Raw genomic sequence first — 10,985 nt, 5'->3', positions numbered from 1 at the left:
ATATCAAGAGTAGCTCGAAATGAGCAACACCATCCTAAAATAATAATAGTAATGTTACAGTACACTTGCAGTCGATGTGTTTTATTCCTTAGACGCCAGTCTTCATTGAGGGCCCTCGCCAACTTGAGTTCATCAGAGGACCAGGCAAGGAGGTCTTGCAGGTGTGAGGATTCTTCAAACCCGAGGTTGTTGTTCTCCACATCAATTGCCTGGAGCTAAGCGCCCATTCGCGTACCATAAAGCACAGCAACTCGTGAATACCGCATTCTCATGACTGGCCAAAAATTTGGCTGGCTCAGGTTCTTGAACTGGGCAAGTGAATGTGGCCTGGATTGCTGTGGCAACCTTACCCAGCCAAGGCACCCGAGCTGCGTAGCCCACTTCGAACGGGGCCACAGGGCCAGCATTAACGGAGGCAGCTACCCACGTTAAGCTTGGGCCATCCTTGCAAACAACCACGGCAACGGTGGCATCAACACAGAGATGAGTGATCAATCGTACCTTTCGGTACATCAACTTCAGGGCCTCATTTTAGTTTTGGAATAAAAAGCTTTAAAATTCCAAATGCGATAGATTATCGTTTGGGGCCAGCTTAACGCAAGTCAAGAACATGTCCCTTGTGTTTTTATTTATTAAAGTCACTTCTCTCTCGTTGTGGAGATGTGGATAGGGTAGAAGGGATAGAGCTCACGGTTCCATGCAGCTCTAGGGACAATAAATAAGCCGTGCTGAGACATTTTTAGAATAGCCCAGCACGGCTCGGGTCTGCTTCCCCCAAGTCTACGGAAACGTAGCGTCAGAACCAACCCCGGCCACATAACCAGCCCACCGTCTCATCACGGTTGTGCCCGGGTGGATTCAAAACCATGTTGGGCGATCCACACAGCCTGAGGCGTTGCGACAACAGGCGATTGACCACAGCAGCAGCAGCAGGTGGCAACAGTTGACGCTGTCACCGCCGTCCTGACACCATTCTCTCTCGCCAACCAGCTGCGCCTGTGCCATGTGACCAGAGGTCGCAAACGGGTTTTGATTCCTTACCCGTACCCGGCCGCACCAATGTCGCAAACGGGTACCCGTACCCATACCCGGCCGGGTACGGATAGCCGGGTATCGGGTACGGGTACCCTATTGCGACCTCTGGGATGAAGCCATGTTGCAGGCGCGGGTGGGTTGATTCTAGGAACTTGAATTGTGAGAAGAGACAAGACGTTGGGAAATGAGTGACAAACGGTTACTCACCAGTGACTCACGGCCTACCCGTACCCGTACCCGGCCGCACCAGGGTCGCAAACGGGTACCCGTACCCGGCCGGGTACAGGTAGCCGGGTATCGAGTAGGGTACGGGTTTCGGGTACCCGATTGCGACCTCTGCATGTGACCTCTGCAGCCCCGCCCCACCCCCCCCCCAGTGGTTTAGCAGACAACAGCGGACTCGCCTACCTGGCTGAGATGAGCTGCCCTCTTCAGCTATGAATGTACCAGGTGACCTCCAGAACATAAGCCATTACATTTTTCAACCCACCATGAGTCTAGCTCACCACAGATCGCTTCAAAGTGGCCTGTGTTCTGTTAGCTGTGATCTTCCCGACACTGTTAACCTGTCCGCTGCCTGCTATCTGTAATGATGCCGCCCCTGGCTGCTTGTGTCGCTATTCTTCCTCCTCTTCGAAACTATTGATAACTCCCTTTATAATCAAGCGATCACGCATGGATTTTACGATTAAAATTCATTCCTGCACCTACGATACCTGGATTGAGCGTTGTCTTTGAGAAGTCGCGTGATACCATGTACGCAATCGTTCTGCAGTTGTTACATGTTAAGGTTAAGGGAGTGGATAAAACTGTACAAACGAGACGTAAACACAAAAGTGAGAAATAATACAAGTAAGTTGGTAAAAATAATACAAAAACTTTGATTCCAGAATTGCAATGCAACACTGAATGTATTTACTTCTTTGCGACAATTCATTGAATTACTGGTAGGGGTGGGATGGAAAATCATTACGGGCCTACTCTCAGTACTCCATGTTCTACTCGATCTTGCATCCGAGCCTCATGTCGCCAATAACTTCAACTCCAAATGATCTCCTCTTCGCTACATCAGCGACTCCTCCACATACCTCGCTCGCCGTGCGCTTCTCTCTGCCCTTGCTGATGGCCTCTGCTCCACCTGTCCACAGCAACCCTCAAGGTCATCTCGTGACCGTGTTAGCGCAAGCTTCCTTACTATTGCAACGTTGATCTTTACAAATCAGCCCTGCATATGATGTGGACCTACATCTGCTGACGGTGCCACCTATAAACACACTCGAGGAAGACCAGGGGCCAAGCTGCCTCAAACGTCCCTCTTCAAGTCATGGCTTGAGAACCCTGGTGTGGAGTGGGTCAGGTGTTGTGAGGTACAGGGGTGGGGATTGCAATCGGATGGGATGGAGGCATCTCCAGCCGCTGATCTGCCCTTGAAGCAGACAACTTAAAGAGTATCCAATCAGGCTGCATCTCCCGTACACTCCGCGTCTCCTGTGTGGCGCGCTTCTCTTCTGCCCTGCTATATGACGGTGTTGCGACGCGTGCTCAAGACGTAGCTCCTGAAGTTCTCGGTGGTCGCGACGACGGCCAAGCTGATCGGAATCACGGGAGATGGCATCGGCCTTTTCCCCTCTTTTCCTCTCCCCTCCTCCTCCTCCTCCACGTTGCCTCCATCCTCTAACTCCTCGTTCTCTCCGTCTGCCTCCTTGTCCTGCAATTTGTCTTCCATGAGGACCAGGCGAAAGCCCTGTTCTTCTGGTTCTTGCAAAGTTGAGCCACTGTAGCCACTCGGGTCCTTCCCTCGGCAGTCGTAGACGATGCAGGAGATAAGAAAGATGAGCAGCAGGATGACGTAGCTGACGATGAGGATGATGAGGTTGATGATATTGGGCTCCAAGTCCAGGAGGATCTCCATTCGGGAGACTGATGTGTCCTCTCAGGGTCGATGTCTCTCCGTTTATGTTCTCTCTGTCTCCGTTTGTGTTCTCTATGTCTCTGTTTCTGGTCTCTCTTTTTGTTTTATTCCTTTTCTCGTATTTGTGTCTCCGTCCTGCCTTCCTGGTCGGTCTCTGTGTCTTTGTTTCTAGTCCCTGTCCATTCCAGATCTCTGTGTTCCTGGTGTCTCTGTGTTTCTCTGTTTGTGTTTCTCTGTTTCCAGTCTCTGCCCTTGTCTTTGCTTTTTCCCTTCGCTCTCAGTCACTGCCTCTCTTTGCTCTTAGTCTCTCTCCATTTCTGATCGCTCCATCCCTGCTCCCTCTCTCTCTCTCTGTGTGTGTCCTGTCCTCGATCTCCCTCAGTGTCTCCACCTCCACCCGCTTCTCATTACTCGTCTTGCAGTGCAGTCACAGATATCCTCTGTTTTACCAGCAGTCGTCGCCATCTCTCGCCAGACTTGCATGAACAACACTCTGTATGTATAACGAGAGAGTCATTGTTAGTGGTGTGAGACACAGCTTCGATAATGGTTGCAAGAATTAATGTATCACGGTGCATAATAAGTTACAGCCACTTACTCAATCCACATAGAAGTAAGACAAAGGTTGCACAGAGAAGAAGACCTGATGCAAGCAGTGATGAGAAGGAAACTGGCACTATTTGCACAAATATATAGGATGGACAGCAACAGGAGCATTAAAAGTTTGTTGTTGTTCGGAAAAATGGAAGGAACTGGAAAGAGAGGAAGACCTAACAGAGAACGGCTTGACGACGACATCACAAGAGATCGGTGCCAGAAAGAAGTGGCCACGACTTGAGCGAACTGACACAAGGCGGAGGAAAGTGGAAACTACCGACGGAATTATACAGTGGACACCTACGGGGCTATCTGCCCATGGATCATGATGATGAGGACTCAATCCACTGTTGAGCGAAAGCCTCTCCATACAATGTTGGTCATGGGGATCGTGCGACCATACTTCACCACACTGGTCAGTGCAAGTTAGTGAATGGGGGTTCCTTGGATTGAGTCAGACCTCACTCGCTACCGATGTTAGCCATGGCCAGGAATTGAACTAATCTTTCTGTATTGTTACAAATATACATATGCACGCAGAAATATGTCCATATTGACCAGCGGGGTGAATTATGATCAAACAAGCCTCATGGCGGACATGGCATGGGTAATCCTTCGTTCAGGAGGGGAATCATTTTTTTAAATAAATCATTATTTTACTTGTACCTATACATATGTAAATCTGGGTCGTTATATGTGCTTACGCATGTGTTATATTTGTGTACGTATTGCGCATATGTGTGTCTACCTGTAAATGCACATTCCCTAAAAATGTGTATCCATCTCTGGGTAAGATGACTGAGCATAGAACATTACCATGTAGAATGTGCAGACTATCTGAAAAATTAATTGTTGTCAATCTGGAGACAGAATTCAGTAAACTAATAAGGGACATAGTTGGCATTGGTGATGTGAACATAAAAAGACATAACTCTATAGTTGTGGAAAGTGGCATCCTTTCCTATCATCGAGGGACAGTTGACAGTAATTATGGTGGAGTGGAATTCTTAGCATCGCCATGAATAAAAATTGGGATTTTGGGGGTTTAAGAGTTTTATCAGATGATGTGTGTCAGCTTGGACTAAGGCTCTTAAAGCGCAAAAAAGTCAAGAGATTATTCAGGGACATGTTCCGAGGGCACCAAGAAGAAGCCACAATAGAGACGATGTAGACCAGTGGTACGAGAAAATTGCCCAACTACCAAAGGCGAGGAGGGTTCCACGCATCTCGACATTGTAATGGGTGAGAGAGGGCAAAGAGTTAAACAAAGGATAGCGTCTGCCAATTTCATATTGACGCTGAGCAGTGGACCCACGTGCCTAGAAGACGTGATAGAGATGAATATCATCAATTTTAAATAACGCAATAAGTAGAATAGGAATGGATAGCGCATTAAAAGTGGAGGTTACACAACAAACAGAGAACAAATGATCTGGACCCACAAATGACATTCTTAGGAAGAGGAGCGCGATACCAAAGGAGATACGAGATGATTTGAGATGTATACACAGACACATTCTCTCAACAAAGTTATTCAGAGCAATAGAATATGTAAAAATTTGAATTTGAGAGCCACGCATATAAATAGACAATGCATATTGACCATCCCAACCTTTGCAATGGCTATATGATCTGCAGGAAATTAGAAAATGACGCAATAGAGAATACTGTAAAGTGTGGCTCAAGATACATTTGAGCAAAACGAAAGCCACTTGCAACAAGTTGACTAAAACAACTTTAGACATTTGCCTGAGGGACACCACATGAAAGGACGTCGGAAAATGCATCTATCGGGCAGCGATTGGAGACAGATTGGCATGAGAACGATTCAATTAAGGGACAGAGTAGAGCGGATTGGAGTGCTTTTTTACTTAAATTAATCATGGAAAGCATATGCACAGACAATTAATGTGTTTTTTTATTAGGGTGTATTTAAACAGGGTGTATTTCGCACCTTTGATGAGCACGGTTGGCTACGTACGGTGCGAAAGAAGTTCAACATACATGCATATTACCCGTTCTTTTGACATGTGAATCAAAAGCATGGACATAGACAAATCAAATTAACAAAGGCTAAAGAGTCTGCATATACGCATGAATACATGCATGCCTGGAATTACAGAGAGAGAGAGAGACAGAGACAGAGGAAAACACATGGATCAGACAATGAGACACATCATATTGACACGTCGCGCAAATAACTAAAACTCAACAATTGTTCTTCTACCAGGTAAGGCCCACAGAGCTACGTAGCTCTTTTTCAGAAGCGACCTGAAAACAAATGACAGCTCAACGAAGTGGCTTATCACGTGGAATTGTATAGCAGCAGCCAATTACTCTTAAACGCACGTCTCTCAAGGGTTTGATGGCCGGCGGTCGAGCCTAACCACATAAGTGGCAGCCAACGGAGAGAACGCGTCCAGAGAGCACGTCCACAGTAGACGTTAAGCGATGAGATCACCTGGGGTGCAGGAGCTAGATGGATTGTTGCATCGCAGGGCCGTGGCGAGGGATGGCGACGGCTTGGGGAGGCCTTCATCCAGCAGTGGATCGATCAAGAGTCAACGTGCGGATATGTGAGCCTTGCGCAGCGGTGGACCTCGCCAGGGCTACAGACCGGGAAACATCACCACCACCATCATCATGAGTCATGGTCGATTACTTCTGGCTATGTCATCATCATGTCCCCGATACTGCACCTCCGATTAGCGCGGTTGGCTACGTATGGTGCGAAAAAAGTTCAACGTAGATACATACACACTGGATAAACACGTTCGACTGCGGTGTGTGTGTGTGGATGCATCTCTGTATGCGCGTGTAGAAATGCAATCACACTCAAATTCTGAATCATATCTTATCTGTACTCGTGAATGTGCGTCTATATATATACGTACACGGGGTACAATCCGCTTGAACCCACATCAATGTGCTTGCTGTTCGAGCGTCTGGTCACCAGCAGCAGCAGCGAGCCTCCACCGCAAACCTCCGCCCGCCGTCTTAATAGGCGCTCGCTGACAGCACGTCCAGCGCGCAGCCCAGGCATTGGCTACATGGGAGACCACGGCTTGCCTGCTTTCTCGCACTCCGCGGATGGAGATTGAGACGCAGCCGCCGCTGGAGTGGAGGGAGGCCGAGAGGTGACACGAGAGGCGTGGGGTTTCTTTTAGCTCGGGTCGCACCAGTTGGAGATTAGATCGAGGCAGCGGTCCAAATATAAACGGATCATTCGAAATGATCCCCGGGCGCAGATGCACGCGCGCGCGCACGGACGCACACAGCAGAGGTGTGGACTCGAGTCATGTGACTTGGACTCGAGTCAGACTCGAGTCATGAATTTGATGACTTGCGACTCGACTTGGACTTGCATAACAATGACTTTGTCCCACCTATGAGATGTGGACTCGAGTCATGTGACTTGGACTCGAGTCAGACTCGAGTCATGAATTTGATGACTTGCGACTCGACTTGGACTTGCATAACAATGACTTTGTCCCACCTATGGCACACAGACCGACGATTCCCACCTTACAGCCCAATTCAGTGAGGGGTGCAAGCTGCTACTCTGTTCGTGAGCACCTGCTGCCTTGTGCATTAGGGGCCGTCCATAAATGATGTCACGCGATTTTGGACGATTTTTACCCACCCCCCTTTGTCACACGGCGTCACAAAAAGTCAGATCCCCCCTCAAATAAGACGTCACAAATATCTGCCCTCCCCCTCAAAATAAAACATGCTTCAAATCGCTTTAAACTATTGTCATTGTAGTGCGTATTTAATGTGGCGCTGCACTCTGATGTTGTAGGAGAAAACATTCATTAAAAAGTATATTTAATTAAGTCTATATTTATTTAAAGTTGCACATTTTTACGTGACGTCAAATTTCTCAACCCCCCCCCACCCCTCGTCACAAATGTCTGACCCCGCCCCCCCCAGGTGCGTGACGTCATTTATGGACGGCCCCTTAAGGCTGGCGCGGTGCATGACTGTGTGATGGGGACGGCGTCACGCTCCGGCCGTCTTTGTCTCTCCGCTAGTGGTGATGATTTACACACCTCGTTAGATACTCGACTTACGGGGGTTCAAGACACCATTTGGATAGTGCAGCGTGCTTCCAAACCTCTACACACCGCTTGGACAGTGAAGCAAAAATCCCATTGTTGCACTGTACTATGCTCCAACATCTGTGCACCCTCCCTTCACCAATCGGGACTGACCAGCCCGATGAATTATAATGGAATAATAACGCCCACGACCCTCATCTGGCATACAGTAGGGACTGTACATGAATGTTGATTGGTAAACAAGTCGAGTCAACGTGTCCAAGTGTTTACAACAAACAGTTGACGGCGCTCATCGTTGCAGGAGACACTGAGCCAACGGTGGAATTCCCACATTCTCACGACGGGGGCAGAGTGTCATCGATGCCCCCGTTAAGACTCACCGGTGAGCCACGCCTCAGTTCCAGACTGCCACGACTGAAGTCCAGCACTGCAAAAGCTGGGGGTTGGTGGACCACACAGATGTTTTGAAACTCCCTTCCCGTGGGCATAGAGTAGGGATTCTTAACTTGGGGCGCACGCACCCCTTGGAGATGCCAGATGCCCTTTCTCGGGGTGCAAGACATGGCCGCATGTTGTTCGAAGGTAAATAATGGAAACACACATTAAGCACTGGCACGTAAGTACAACTACTTTGTTTCATCAAACCTTTGTATTTATTAAACATTATACAACTGTTGTTCACGATTGAGAACCAAAGGGGTGCAAGGCTGCAGTAAAGGTTAAGAACCACTGGCATAGAGGTACCATATCCTGGCTTGCCAAGATAATGCGGTACAGCAAAGTATGAACTAATCTCCATCTGCCGTATTGGTGCAGGAGAGAGTGTTGTAGCTTTCACCCATGGGTTTTCTCCGAGTGCTCCGGTTTCCTCCCACACATATCAACACTCGTTAATTGCGTCACCATCTTAATCTACAGGGTGTTGAAAAAAGATGGACCCGATTTGAAATCGCTATATCTCTGCAACCACGAACCGCCCATGAATGAAACTCTTACCACTTGAGAGGGCGGGGCATAGAGAGAGGGCGGGGCATAGAGAGAGGGCGGGGCATAGAGAGAGGGCGGGGCATAGAGAGAGGGCGGGGCATAGAGTTTCAAATCATTACAGCTCGATGCCTCTCCCAGCGCACAAACAGCCCCGAGCCTTAGTCATTCGCAAGATGGCGACCCCGCAACACAAGGCGTTTTGTGTTCTGCAATTCAGTGACTGAATCCGTAATTGCGGTGCAGCGTGCGTTTCAACGGCGTTTTGGCATTGATCCGCCAATATCAAAGAGCATGGTGGCACAAAATACCGTGTTTTTGTGCCACCTTTAGCGACTAATCTGGATGACCTCAAAAACAGAATCACGGCAGCGGTGACTTCAGTGGAAGAAGACACTTTGAGAGGCGTTTGGGACGAATTCAACTATCTTCTCGATGTTGTCCATACAGCAGGTGGAGGGCACATAGAGCATTTATAAAATGGTTAGTAAAACTTAATAACGCATTAAACCGTTTGTAACTTTTTGTGTAATTGTAACGTGTTGCCATCGTGAAATATACTGCTTTGTAATTGCGTCCATCTTTTTTAAATACCCTGATTATGCACATACGCGTTTGCAGATCGTACGGTATTGTAATGCAGTTGCATGAAGGATTCTACTGTCTAAAAAGTAAAAAGTATTTTCAATGTGCTATACTGGGCGTCATAACATCAACAACATGCACAGACCAGGGTGGTGAAAGATGATCAAGCAATCTAACACGACTGAGATTGTCTTGGGAGGCGTGATAATTTTATTTTTTATTTTTATATTTTATTATTTCCCCTCTACGTGACTTTACCGAAAGAACCAAGAATAAAAATGAATGAAAAACAAAAAAATGCACTCAGCAGTGAATTATGCCAAGCTCCAGACTGCTAAAAATTGCTTAAAGTACTACCTTGGTCATTATTAGGGGTCATCAGTTGCTCAAATTCCTATATATGGACTAGCATCTTATTACATCTTGGGTGGTCTTAGAGGTCACATGGGAGACTTAGACCACAACTACTTTTTCATCATGTTGAAAAATGTAACATATGATTTGTAAATGTATATAGTATCTTGCTTTTGTTTTACTTTTTTCTTAGGCTTGTATTTATATTTTGCACGTCTTGATAAAAAAAAAATCTGATCTTAAGATCTAATCTGAAGAAAGTGCACGTATCTTTGTAATTAATCACCAACGCTTGTCATGCGCATAGACAGGCCCCTGACTCATACATGTGGAATCTCCACCACTGGCTTAGAGGTCATCGTAGTTCAAACGATCCTTTGAGGAGGAAGACACGTGGTTTGATGATTCCACTGCCACTGTCCCTGCCACTTGTCGATGCTGGTGATGACGACATTCGTGATGTCATCCACTATTCCAGGGCATTGCAGCAATGTGGTTCAGGAACAAAATGCCAACGCGGACGTCTTCTGGCCACGAGAGGGCTTCAGGAGAGAGCTCGTGTAGCGTGCCTCGTCCTCCGTTAAAGGAGCGCAGACTAAAGTGGTTCACGATGCGACTCATCATCATAATGGATGGTGTGCCGCTTCTTGATGGCGACGATGATGACGATATTGGGAGAGTGCTGTACTTTGGTTGAGACCTGGGAGTTTATTGACATGAGGTCTGGCTCCGGACTGGCGCTCTAATCCCACCCATTTCCTGATCACATCGTAATCGGATGGAAGGGGGGAAGGTGCTCTGGTTTATTTGGGTGGGGGGCGGTCAAGCGAGCTTTTGTCGTTTGACGCACACAACCAATCCTCTTTCCAGTGATTTGTGACCACGCTTAGAGTACCCGAAACATCACTCGCTGCGGTCTTTGCACCCAATCCCAATTCAATACATTTATTCCGTACCCAGTGAGTGGTGCAGGTGCTGATGGTTATGGACCCCCATTCGCAATATATCTAGACGACCAAATGACCCCGATCTCATCGAATCTAGGAAGCTAAGTGGGACTGCGCCTGGATGCCACTTGAATGGTTTAACCGCCAGGGCTTGCCAGGTGTTGTAGGTGTCAGGCTGCGGGCCGCACTGTGGCCAGGAGATGGCAGTACACCAATGGATGAGTTCCTCATAAGGTAAACAAAATGTAATGTACACTACACGTATTTTGTCTATTGATTCAATCTATGCGTGCAAAGCTTAGACTGTCATCCCCTTGCATGCGTTGGGTTTATCCGAGTACTCTGGTTTCGTCATTAGAAGTTTCTTTAAATAACCTCAAGGCTCAGTGAGGCTCCCTTTGGCAACTTTATTGGCACTCAAAAAAATTGGAAGTATTAGCACGTACATCAGAACATCTAAAAGGTGATGACACGTGGAGGGCATTCGCCCCATCTCATTACTTCCAATTA

The 10,985-nt window shown here is 47.5% G+C and overlaps 1 long non-coding RNA gene across 1 annotated transcript; it reads right to left on the bottom strand.

Moving 5' to 3' along the window:
* Positions 1–3,226: 3,226 nt before the first annotated feature.
* On the bottom strand, positions 3,227–6,153 carry LOC144721277 (uncharacterized). Its single transcript, XR_013585874.1, has 2 exons — positions 6,006–6,153; positions 3,227–3,440 (listed from the first exon to the last, which is right to left on the bottom strand). It is a non-coding gene; the product is annotated as an uncharacterized LOC144721277 (long non-coding RNA).
* Positions 6,154–10,985: the final 4,832 nt, after the last annotated feature.

This window comes from Lampetra planeri, chromosome 1, assembly GCF_965212315.1.
Source record: "Lampetra planeri chromosome 1, kcLamPlan1.2.h2, whole genome shotgun sequence".
Classification (NCBI taxonomy): Eukaryota; Metazoa; Chordata; class Hyperoartia; order Petromyzontiformes; family Petromyzontidae; genus Lampetra; species Lampetra planeri.
The sequence above is the reverse complement of the archived record's forward strand: the minus strand, read 5'-3'. Positions and strand labels throughout refer to the sequence as shown.